Source organism: Canis aureus, chromosome 7 (assembly GCF_053574225.1).
Source record: "Canis aureus isolate CA01 chromosome 7, VMU_Caureus_v.1.0, whole genome shotgun sequence".
Lineage (NCBI taxonomy): Eukaryota > Metazoa > Chordata > Mammalia > Carnivora > Canidae > Canis > Canis aureus.
Genome location: NC_135617.1, coordinates 24,729,610 through 24,742,152, shown reverse-complemented (window position 1 = coordinate 24,742,152; position 12,543 = coordinate 24,729,610). Strand labels below are relative to the sequence as shown.

Here is a 12,543-nt window from a genome sequence, read left to right as displayed (position 1 = left end):
GTTACATCAAAGTGCCAGAATTCCAACCTAGGTCAACTGATTCCATTGTCTGAGCTTTTAACCACTTTGCCTCAAATTTTCCATATTTTCTTTACTGATATCCAATGATCTGAACCCATCCACCTCTCCAAAAGCCAATTCTCCAAAGCACAAGTTTGCCAAAAGCTAATTTGTCAACTTATCACATCACCCAAAATTTCCTTGAACCATCTAAAGAGTTTATAGCTATCCACGGCACATAGTTGGTTTCAACAGATTTTGAGGATTTTTTTTCTGTCCAGGTTTCCCTTTTGTCATATCCAGCCTGATAAGAGGAAAAGGGCAAGCCTTTGCCCCTCCAGAGTAGTTCATTGTATCCCTGATACCACCTCTACTTTGTACCTGTGCTCTGCCTTCATTAACACTTGCACACAGGCCCCCAAGCTCTTAACTCCATGGCTGTCAGTGTTTGAGCACTAGGCACAGGCTGTGGCAGGGACCATAGTGAGCCTCGACTATACAGGACTCCCTGCCTTTGGTCAGGTGCTCCAGAGAGAGGGTCCCCCCAAACAGAGCAGTAACAGAGAGGTTCCACTCCAGTCAGCCATTCCAGACCTATCAGAAGCTATTCCTCTGCCAAGCTGAGGTAAACTAGTCATTCATAAAACAGATTTTCAATGAATTGACAAGAGCCCTCCAACTCAAACCCCCATGCACTATTATGGCATCCTGTCTTGCCTAAGGCCATGCACTAATCATGCTGCATTATAAATGCTTCTTCACTTCCCTCCTGCAGCAGACTGTGAGTCCTTTATAGGCAAGGGCCCCCTTTCACTTTTATACATCAAGCACCTAACACAATAGCTCTCTTATTGTTAGAGTGACAATAACATTTATCTTTTTTTTTTTTTTAACATTTATCTTTTAAGCCAGAAAATTTTGAGAGTGTGAAGGGCAGGTAACTCAATGGGACATTAGGATAACTGGCACAAACCAAAACTGTCTTGAGTAGTGTGAGTCATGATCATTCTCTGGGTAGCAATTAATAAAATTGCTGAAATAAAAGGCATTCACAGGATTGGTCCACTTCCTGTTAATTATATACATTGGATGTCTCTCAGTAGAGACAAGGCTTTTCATGAGAAACCATGGGTGATATGAAGCACCCCACTGAGTCCCAAAGGTGCTTGTCCCAAATCTACTCCCTGTACCCTGGTTACTTGGCTCATAATACAGAACCTAGCACAGAGAAGTGCTCTATAAAACATGTTGAACTAAATTAACACACTTTGTTAAAACACTCCCATAGTTGAAGTCAAGATTATTATTGTGGGTTGAATTGTGTCCCCAAAAAAAATATGTCCAAGTCCTAACTGTGACTTGAATTGACCTTACTTGGAAATAGGATAATAGTATCATGGAGGTTGTGATCAAATTAAGATGAGTTTATACTGAATTAGGGTGAGCCCTAATCCAACAACTGGTATCCATATTAGAAGAAGGAAATTTGGACACAGACACATGGGGGAAATGCTATGTAAAAGACAGAAGCAGGGATTGGAATGCTATGTCTACAAGCCAAAGAACTCCAAAAATTGCTGGAAACCACCAGGAGTTAGCAGAAAGGCATGAAATAGGTTCTTCCTCAGAGACTCCAGTAGGAACCAACCCTGCTGATATCTTGATTTTTGACTTCTAGCCTCCATAATTGTGAAAAAATAAATTTCTATTGTTTTAAGCCAATCAGTGTGCAGCAATGTTTTACTGCAGCCATAAGAAACTAATATAGATGGCACATGTTCATTGTAAATGAGAATAAAAATGTCAGTGCCAACAAAACCTGGCATAATCAGTACTCCACATTCTTATATCCACCTACCTCTCTAACCTTTCCTACTACACTGCTCTGGGCATCCTCTACTCCAACTACGTTGTCTTGTTCATCTTTCCTGGGACATGCTTTGCTATTCTGTAATTCTGTGGCTTTACATATGCCCGTTCCCTCTTCCCTGATCTCCCACATACTAGTTTAACAACTAACTCCTCTAGAAGCCTTCTCTAAGCCTCTCAGGAATATTTAAGGTCCCCTGCTTTGAAATCCTACAGATGTTCTTCCTTCTTTCCTGGTATTCATGGTTATGATCTCTGTTCTTGTCTATTTGCCCTGTTAGGTGTTGAGCACTTCCAGGAGCTGTGTCCTACTCCTCTCTGAATCCATGGTGCCTCGCATGCTTGGCACAGAGTAGGGACATCATAAGAATTAGAATAGAAATTTGGCCCTGGGGAACAGTGAGACTATAGTAAGCAGAGAGTGGAGAGTGTCACTTTTTGTGGGAAGATAAGGCTAGTGAGGTAGACTGGATACAAATAAGGATGGGTCTGAGAAGCTGTGAAAAGAAGTTTAGACCTTATCTTGTATACCTTTAAGAGCCTGTGAACATTTTTTGTCTGTGACCTAAAAGGGTATGTGCTATGGAACAAAGGATCCTACAGTAGTGTGAAAGACATGACAGAGTGGAAGCTGCGTAGATGCCCAACAGCTTAGCTGGGAGGTATTTGCCAGTCCCGGTGGGAGATGACAATTCAATGAATGAATGAGGCCAGAGGTGGTTCGGATGGACTCGAGATCTGTCAGGAGTCCTCACAGCCAAATTACTGGGCAAAATAGTGGGGAAAAGGAAACAAGGAAAACCCAGAGATTTCTTACCTATAAATATGATAGGCAATAGTGCCATCTGTCATGAGAGGACCACTCAGGATAAGAGCATATTTGGGGGTAGGACTAGGAGTGTCCAGAAAGTGAGTTCTGTTCTGGACATATCTGGAGAGTCCCAGGAGGCCATTTGTGTAACTGATTCTGGAGCTCAGACAAGATAGCTTGATTGCAGATAGAACTCTAAGAGGTGTTGAAGTATAGGTAGAGAATGGCTGAAGGAGTGGATGAGCTCCTCCAAGGGAGTGTACACTGCAAAGGCAAAGTGGACTGTGGACAGACCCTGAAGAATACCAATAGCAAATCAGAGCCTCTCCATAAGACACTTCCTGGATTTCCTTACTCGGAAGTGGCAAGGAGGCTGCCCTCACTGGTTCTGCAGCCATCTGCCCTCAAATCCTCTGGGCCACTTCAGGAACAGCTCTCCTATGAGGAATAACTCTTTCAGTCTGCCATCTCTCAAAATTATTTTTTCTGTTTGCTAATAATATTCAGGCACAAAAACTCTGGCTCAGAAGCTCGGGATTAATGTGATGAAAATCCATATTCACCTTGAACAGGCTGTTTCAAATAACAGATATTTATTTGATCAGACTCCATTATGCCCTCAGCTATACCCCTGCATATAAGAAAAAAGGCTCAGGCCAAGGTTTTGGAGACCATTGTTCCAGGTCCTTTAGTCCCTGGAACACAGTAACCACAAGAGGAGACAAATTAAAAATTAATGAATGTGCTGTACTAGATGTCTTGCAGTCAAGGATCTTTGTGTAGATAAAAGAGCAAGGGGGGAGGGGAAGGTTTCATGGTTAACGTTTTTCTTTATAATTATTAGGTGGGGAAAATTGGTGAAGAAAGTGGGGGAAGTGACAGGGTAAATGAGACAAAAAATAAAGGACTGCAGCATTAAGAAAGCAAGAAAAGAAGAGAAGCAAGTGTGGAGACAATCGGGTCTTTTAGGCTTGCATTGCATGGGGTGCAGTATACAAAAAAGTGTGGGGGGGTACTTCAAGGTAAAGAAAAGCCCCACTTCCACTTGGGCTACTTTGCCCCAAGCCTAGGCTGCCCTGACTTGAATAATGAGCTAGTTTGAGGCCAGTAGCAGAGACTTATGTAACAAAACAAAAAAGTCTTTGGCTTTCCTATCTACCTTCTTCAAAGAATATATAAAGCTTCCTATACATTGTAATCTTTCATGGCCATGCAGTAGTTTTGTGCAGCCAAGTGGTTACCACCAAAGGAAATCTGTGTTTCCTAATAAGAAACAAATTAAAATGTCAATAATCAAGTAAAACCATTCCCCCTTCAAACACACACACATTTGCTGAACCTTGAAAAATAAAACCTAATATTTCTTTTTAATGACTGTAAGATCAATAGATTTCCCCCAAAAAAAGTACCTAGTGAATTAGAAGTAAATCTACATATTTTCTAAAACTACTGAAGTATCACAAACCCAGAATATGAAGCTTTCCAAATCAAGCCTGAAGCAAACAAAGATTGCATCTGGTTAAGTCGTGCTTCATAAAATATACTACTATGCTATTTTAAGATAACTAAAACTTTGTGGTTTAAATCCCAATAGAAAGCAGAATATACATATCAAGGATGAGGAATTGGTTAAATGTTAAAGCATATTATCTGTGACACAGACTGGCTTTTGGCAAGTTAGATCAGTTGGATACAGAGCCACAGAGCAAAGATTAGGGCTGTGATGGCCTCATGAGCCAACTGGTCACTGCTTTATTTGGGACGGTGAGCCAAAGGACCACCAGAGACCACTACTGTGCTTCTCATGAGGTGGAGCTGATGTGAGTACCCTTTTTCAAAGCACATGAGCCATCCCAAAGTACAGAGCCTGCTGGGTTCCCCAGCACAGTGGGTTGTGACACTCATTGTTCATCAGAATCACTCACGGGAGCTTTTTATATCTATAGACACTCAGACCTTACCCAGAGATTCAGATCCAGTGGCTGGAGGGGGTGGTGCAGCCCTGGCATCTGTGGTTTATAAAAGCTCTCCAGGTGGTTCCAATGCGCAGTCCCCACAAGAGCCTTGACTTCACCAGCCCAGCTGGTGGCTCAGTCCCCTTCCTTTTCATTCACATTTCTTCCTGGGTAGGGGAATGCCATTAATACCCCCTCCTCCACGAAGTGTCTGCAGATGGTGCAAAGCCTAGTCACGCTGAAAGCTAAGAGAGTTGGTGATTGTCTCCAAGCAAGGAGTGATGTAATCTGATTTGTATTTTAAGAAAATAACCATGTAGGAGGACGGCAGAAGGACTGATGAGGGAGAGCCTGAGGGCAAGGAGACCAGTTGAGCACTTGACCAATGTTGGCTATCATGGCCAGGGATGGGAAGATGCAGACAAAGTCTGAAAACATGTCTGAGATTGAACCAACAAATCTGTTGTGTCAGCAAGGGCAAGAGTAAGGAAGGAGTTGAGGGTAGAAATATAAGACAGGGAAATAAGGTTAAGAGTGACCAAATCAGCTAAGAAGAAGATCAAATGATCTGGGGAAGGAAAAAGAGCATCAGCCTACCTGGAGTGCTTGCCCTTCTTTCTCATCCATTGCTCTGGATAATGCTGGAACAGACACAGAGCTACCATTAGACCTAGTGCTATGGGTTTGTGTTGCAATAATTTGTGTTTGTGTTTCTGTCTAGACTGAACTGCTGAAGAGCAGGGACTGGTATTGTTCTCTGTGTGTGTGTGTGTGTGTGAGAGAGAGAGAGAGAGAGAACACCTAACACAGTAAGCACGACATAGGCACATAACAATGTTTTTGCTAAGATGAGTGATATAAGAGAATTGGGAATAGCCTCTCTGGGAAATCTGTTATCAAGCCAACTTTATGACATTGAGAGTTTCACATTGAGAGTTTCACATGAGCCAAAGTGCCTCATTCACCTGGGCTGCAAATGGCTTACATGACAGGATGATTCCGGCAACATCTTTTGGGAGAAAGTGATAATGAGGAAAGCCTTTTAGCCTTCAGTCATCATGTTTTGGTACACTGTGCTCTCCAAGATGGGAAGCCTCTGACAAAAGCCACTGTCCACGGTGAGTTCCATATTTCTTATTATGGGAGAGGAGGCCACAGACAGGGAATTGAGACTGGAGCCTGTTGTCTGTCCTTGTCATGGACACAGTGTGGGTGGAGGTGGTACGGGATATGGGAGGGCAAGAAATTAACTTGACCAGAATAACCCAGGGAAATGAGGGATATGCCACTTGGCTCAACAACAGAAAAATGCTTTTCCAATGGAATGCGTGATGGTGGCAAGAGCTGCAGGAGTTGAGCAATAATTTCTAAGAGCACAATGAAACAGATTCTATGGTTCTTTTTTTTTTTTCCAGAATTGCCATTCTTTGCTTCCAGATCTCCCTGCAACACCCCCTTTCCTTCCCTGAGTTCCCTGAAATGATACACTGAATATGGTTAATTAATCAATCAATAGCCAGTGATTATCAGACAGCTGCTATATGTCTAAGAGAGAGGAAGCCAACCAGTGTGCAAACTGGGGGGTGACCCAGACCGAGGCATGCCTAACCTCAAATGTGCCGCAGGCAGCATTTGACCAGATGCTTCATTCCCACCTCTCCTCACAGATGCCTTCTAAGTAGTTTGGTCCCTTCTGTACCAGGAAATTGATTGTGTCAGCTACAGTTGTATTTCTCACATGAAATCTCCCTGTGCGACTTTTTATTGTGAGCCATCTCCCTCTCCCCACCACCACCAACCAACCCCAATCCCCAAGGGGGACACTATTGCATTGCCAATTAGAAGTATGCTATCCAGACTTCTTTCTCTGCAATGCTGTGAAGGCTTCATTTTCACATTTCTCTTTGACTAGAAGTGTTAACTCCCAGTTTCAGGAGTTTGGGTGGATTTTCCTTTGCACATCTATGATATTCAGTATAAATGTGTACTCACTTTACCTGCCCTACAGGTTTTCCACTTCTGTTTCTAGTTCCTTCAAAAGAGAATTCAGCAAAATTCTGTACTGGGCATGTCCCACCATGGGGGACTGTTGCTGACAGCTTGGGAGAGAACAGAAAGAAAAGAGGAAGAAGAGAAATAAAGAAGAGGCCAGTAGGCAAAAGGATTCTTGAGGCAAAAGGGAGTTGTCGAAAGGGTTTTGGAAACAATTCACGGCTTCCTGTTGTCTGCAGTCGGCTTTTGTTTTCAAAGTCTTGAACTCAGTCACCACTTTATTTATTCAGTTCTGTGAGCCTGATTCAGCTTTAAAACTGCCTGATACATATCTAAGCATACTCCCTGCAAAGGCATCCATCATGGAAATGAAGCCATGTTACAAAAAAAGCACAACTAACACAGAAGGGACGAATTTAAACTATGAGGTAGGGAAAAATATTAACATATAAATATTCAGAGCCTTACCCTCTACCATGCCTGAAAGAGTTCCAGACTGTTTCTATGTGTGTAACAGAGGCTGTGGCGGGAGAACCTCAAAGCCTGGCTAGGTTTGCTTTAGAAGGAACTGAGAATCGATGTGTAGAGGAGCAACTACTGGGTAGGAGCACACCGCTGAGAAGCTGAGGACCAGGGGGTGGAGAGAAAGACAATTTTTAAATCTTTTTCCTTGCATTATGATTATAATCTGTCACCAGCATTTTCTCAGTAAACTGAAATGATGATTCAAGTTACTTTTAAGCATTTGGGGGTAATAGATTTTACTTTGAAAGTGACTCCACCCTGAGGAAGGGCCATGTGGCAGGCAGCTTATCTTTATCCAGGTTATACATACATCTAACATATCTATAGAAATTAAGTTTATAAATAAGAGCTGGCAAGGAAAGCAGTATTGGTTGGGGAGGGTGTTCGGGGGAAAAATAAGTGAGGGAAATAAGACTCTCATAATAATATGAAAAAGTCAGTCTCAATTTTTCATCAGACTGTCCTTGAATACTAAACGGTCACTTACAGAACAGTGACAATTGTGAAAGAGGCCCAGGGCCCCAGATCTCCCCTAGGTAAAACCTTCTTCTTATTAAATGACAGTTTGTGGTCAAAACTGTGAGGCTGACCCCACCCCCTCTTCCCAATCACAGGCCAGTTGGAGACACCATGGCAATGAGGGCAGGATTTGTCTGCTGGAGAGGCTATTAGCCACACTTTACATAGCATTAGGGACCTCCTCTGTGCTCTTTCTCAGCAGTTTATCTAAATGTGTCCAGCATCTTGGAGGCTAAAGGGAAACTATGAGAGAACAACTCCACTCCCTTAGAGTTTATTGAAATTATTAACAAATTACCATAAGTGAGAAGTTATTTTATAGCAAAAAGAAGAGATCAGTTCCCCCAAATCATCATTCAGAATATTTAAGAGAACTGTTTTAAGAGTTGCTGAGAAGATGGACAGAGAGGGTCCCTGGCCTTGCCCCTTCTTGGCTTTGAAACATGTATACCTGGATCTGTATCTGGGTCCACTGGGATGAATGAGGTTGCCCCCAGGCAGGGAGTCATGGAAACTCCAGGCCAGACAGGTAGAGGGCTTGCCCCACAACATGCAGGCTCCAACTCTCACACCCAACCACCCAGCCTCTCCAAGGCGGAAGGAGGAATCTTCCACTCTAAGGAATGCCACTTTGTCAAAACAATCACAGCAATCCTGACCCACATTAATGTCAGCCCCAAGAGTGGCCCAGGGAGCTCCAGGGTCAAGTCTTGGTGCCCAATATTTAAAATTGTATAATCACCAGGGCACCTGGATGGCTCAGTCAGTTACCCATCTGACTTCAGCTCAGGTCATAATCTCAGGGTCCTGGATCTAGCCCGATATCAGGTTCCCTACTCAGCGGGTAGTCTGCTTGTCTCTCTGCCCCTCGCCCTGCTCCTACTTCCTCAAATAAATAAATAAAATCTTTAAAAAATAAATAAATAAAATTGTAAAATCATCATGATCACTGTTAAAGTCTATGAAATATATACATAGATAAAAGATTAGAAACATAGCCCATGTTTACATTAGAATAATTCTTATTTTCTCCATCAAATAAAATGTTTCTAGTTGCCTACCTTTCAGCCACACTCATTTGTAACTTCTACAATCAGAAAATATCTCTTTTAATTGTGAAAATAATCATACATCCTTGCTCTGGCCGTAATTAGCATAATAACCTCTCCAAACCTTATTTCCTCACCTACGAAATGAGAGGCTGTGTGTGTGACTTGTTTGCCAAGGTCCCATTCAGCACCAATATTCTGGAAATTTGTGAGAAATTTAATTATAAGCAATACTAATTTAGCCACAAGAGAGTACAGTTCTTATAAACTTGTTAGAAATCCCAATTATTTGTATCTAACTTGACAAAAAAAATTAAATTTGGCTTGACATAAGGGAAAATCATTATGTATACTAATTCTATTTTCTCTTTTGGAGAACTTAATGATCCATTCATTTATCAGATTTTGTTAAGGGCTTATTATGTTCCAGGAACTCTGCCAACCATTGTTATCTTCACAGCAGTGTATACTTCTATGAAATTGGTGTATTAAGGTAATGCTAGCTGCTATAACAGATAAACTATCAGCTATCAATGGTTTACTATGAGATGATCGTTTCTCACTCATTTAAAGCCCAAAATGGGCATTCCTAATTAGGGTGTCATTGTGCTTTTCCAAGTAAAGACTCAGAAGCTAAGGTTGCTGCATCTTGCGTCTCTGCTACCTTCAAGACACTTACTAACTCACAGTCCTCTACTACCTTAATCTGGCAGAGGGAAGGAAAGAATGGAGGTTTTTCTAACAGCGAGGATTGTTAGTGATTCTCATAACTCGTGCTTATATTCCATGGGCTTTCCTCAGTCATATAACCAGGAATCACTATAGAGGAGGCTGGGGAATCTTGCCATGTACCCATGAAGAAGAGGAACAAGTCTGGTGATTAGCTGTCAGTCTTCACCTCAACAGCCATCATGCCCATCTTTATTTTTTTTTATTTATTTTTTATTGGTGTTCAATTTACCAACATACAGAATAACCCCCAGTGCGTCATGCCCATCTTTAAAATGAGAAATGAAGCTCAGCAAGTAAGTGGCAGCTTCCAGATTTGAACCCAAGAGCCTGGCTGCCACACAAATGCCACATTCACATAAGTAGCAAATAAACTAGAATTGTTAATGCTGTGATACTGATAAGGGAAGAGGAAATAAACTCTTTGGGGAGGGAGGATAACCTTGCCTAACATAGCTAGTGGTGGACAGAGGATCACAGAAGTTAAGTAAACTGCTCAAGACCAGACAACTAGTCAATGGCTAAATGGAGGCTCCAAGCCCAAAGCCTTATGCTTTTACTTTGTTATCAGATTTCCTACAATTCCGTCTTGAAGGATGAATGTGTGTTTGCTGGCCAAAAAGAGGAGACAAGGCACTGACAAGAGAAGGAACAGCATGTATATAAGTCTGCTGGCAGGATAAAGCCTCCAGAGAAAGAGCAAGTTGCTTCATGTGGTCAGTTATCTGTTATGAAAGCAATCAAACTGTCTATAGCCAGCCCCAATGTAGATTATGTCTGTGAAATATTATTTCTCAGATAGCCCAATTGTTATATTGCCTGTCATTTTTATTTTTGCATAAAATTGAACTTTATGGTTCTATGGTAATAAAATCCTTTCATTATACCATGTTCCTACTCACTAAGCTTTCAGTAAGATATACTCTTTTATGTTACAGCTATATACTTTGATTAAAGCAGTTATAGATTCATCTAATTCCACATTCGAATAACTGCCCTGATCAATTTTTATTTTCTATACTTTCCCTTTTGATCCATTATCCCATTTCTCCAGAATGGCTCTAAGATAATTTGTAATCCCTGGCATTTTGCTCTATGTATAGGTGCTGACCTATACATTTAATAGTTTTAATAGTTGTGCAAATCAGCCTGGCTTGCTCTGTGTTATTCACTATTTGCAGCCTGATTAAAGTCATGAATCTCTGAAATATAACTATGTTTTGAAGATTGCCATCTAAATTATGTAAATAACTAGCCCTGTAATTAGCTTTCTTCTTTGATGAGCTTCCTCTCAGGTTCAAAGTGTGTCATCTATATTTATCAGGTTTGAGGTGTGCTTATCTCCCAGATAGGCATGCCTATGCAAAAGGTGAGGCTCCCCAGGGAAGTGTCATGTCAGCATCCTGACTGAGATGGCGTGGCCACCAGCCCTCATCTCCTTGCTCTACTCACACACTTGCCAGTTCTCAAGTTTGGAAGATTCTTTCAAGGAATGCAAACAGTTGAACCCTTATTTCTCCTAACTACTTTTCAGGCTCCTAAGGTAGAGCGCCATGTTTCTTTTTCCATATTCTAGCTCTGTAAGGTATAACTATTTAGAGCCTTCTAAAGGAATTCTTCATATTTCTCAACTTCACTTGAAGATAAGAAAATAACTAAGTAGTTTCCCCTCAATAATCAGGGGCTGGGGACACCTGGGTGGCTCAGCAGTTGAACGCCTGCCTTTGGCCCAGGGCGTGATGCTGAAGTCCCGGGATCGAGTCCCACATCGGACTCCTTATAGAGCAGGATTGAGCCCCACATTGGGCTCTCTGCATGGAGCCTGCTTCTCTCTCTATCTATGTCTCTGCCTCTCACTCTCTGTGTCTCTCATGGATAAATAAATAAAATATTTAAAAAATAATAATAATACTCAGAGGCTCTTCTTTCTAGCAGGATAAGATCTAAGGCTTCCAGGCTGAACTTTGGAAGGACCCAATCACTGGTGCTGTCCTTGGCAGCATTTCTGTGGGATGAACACATTTAATCTGGGCTTAAATTCTGGCTCTGCCATCTATGAGCTGTATGACAGTTAATCTGAGCATCAGGTTCCTTATTGGAAAAATGGGGTTATAATATTGACTTTACGGAGTTTTCATGAGAGCTCAGAGAGGTTAATGTGTGTCAGATCCCCTGGCAATATTCCTCAGAGAAATGTCAATGCAATGATTACACAATGAATTCTGGACCAGAACCCCACTCTACCACTTTTCAGTCAGTTTGAGCAATTTACTCAATTCCTTTGGGTCTCAGGTTCTTCATCTCTAAAACAGATTTGGTGATAGCACCTATTAGTTGGGTTATTTTGAGAATTAACTGAGCATCAGAGCTGAACTGAGAACCCAGTGGACACTATGTTCTTAGCTATTATCATTCCGGCCCAGTGCTTGAGAAAGTTAGTTTCCATTCCTTCTCATTCCCTCTCACAGAGGCCCCAGTATTGGGTCGGAGCTTACTGCCAACTCACCAAAGTTGGAAGGTAGTGGGCTGGAAGTAGCTAAAAGACCATGGGTAGCTCCGTGTTCAGGCTCTCCACAAATAATACCACAGATTTCTGAGAGCCAACACCTCCTGCTCACGTTTTCTTGTCATAACTGAGTTTTGCAGCTGGGGCCGTTTGCAGATTTTCATCTTGACCTTTTCACCTCTGCCCATCACCTTACTGCTCTAAAGCCAAAAAACCTCAGTCACTGATATGACTTCCCGGAAATCTAACTGAATGCAGACCTAGCTGGTCCATCTCCTCACTCATATCTTTCATTGCTGTTTATTTTTTTGTTCCCAGAAAGCATGCTTTGAGGCCCATGACAAAGCAGCCAACAAGCCATACTCACTCCATGACACTGAGTACTAAGCACTGGCCTGAGTGCATGATGGGAAGGTATCTGCCCCAGTAAAGTTCTTTTGCCAAAAGTGAGCTGTAAGTAGCTCCACTCCACAGCCAAGCCCTAGGTTAATGGTTAGAGTGTTGGATCAGAGAAGAAAGCAGGGAATGCCTCCTGGAAAAAGAGAATATGGAGCTAGACTTTAAAGCAAGATTTAAAACACCCAAGGG

General features: G+C 42.0%; 1 long non-coding RNA gene across 1 annotated transcript in view; it reads right to left on the bottom strand.

The window, feature by feature from the left end:
* LOC144317144 (uncharacterized) overlaps nt 1-12,543 on the bottom strand; it is a 90,362-nt gene that overhangs the window by 39,662 nt on the left and 38,157 nt on the right. Inside the window, exon 2 of the long non-coding RNA XR_013383042.1 lies at nt 3,840-3,943. This is a non-coding gene — a long non-coding RNA (uncharacterized LOC144317144). The remainder of the gene's footprint in view (nt 1-3,839; nt 3,944-12,543) is intronic.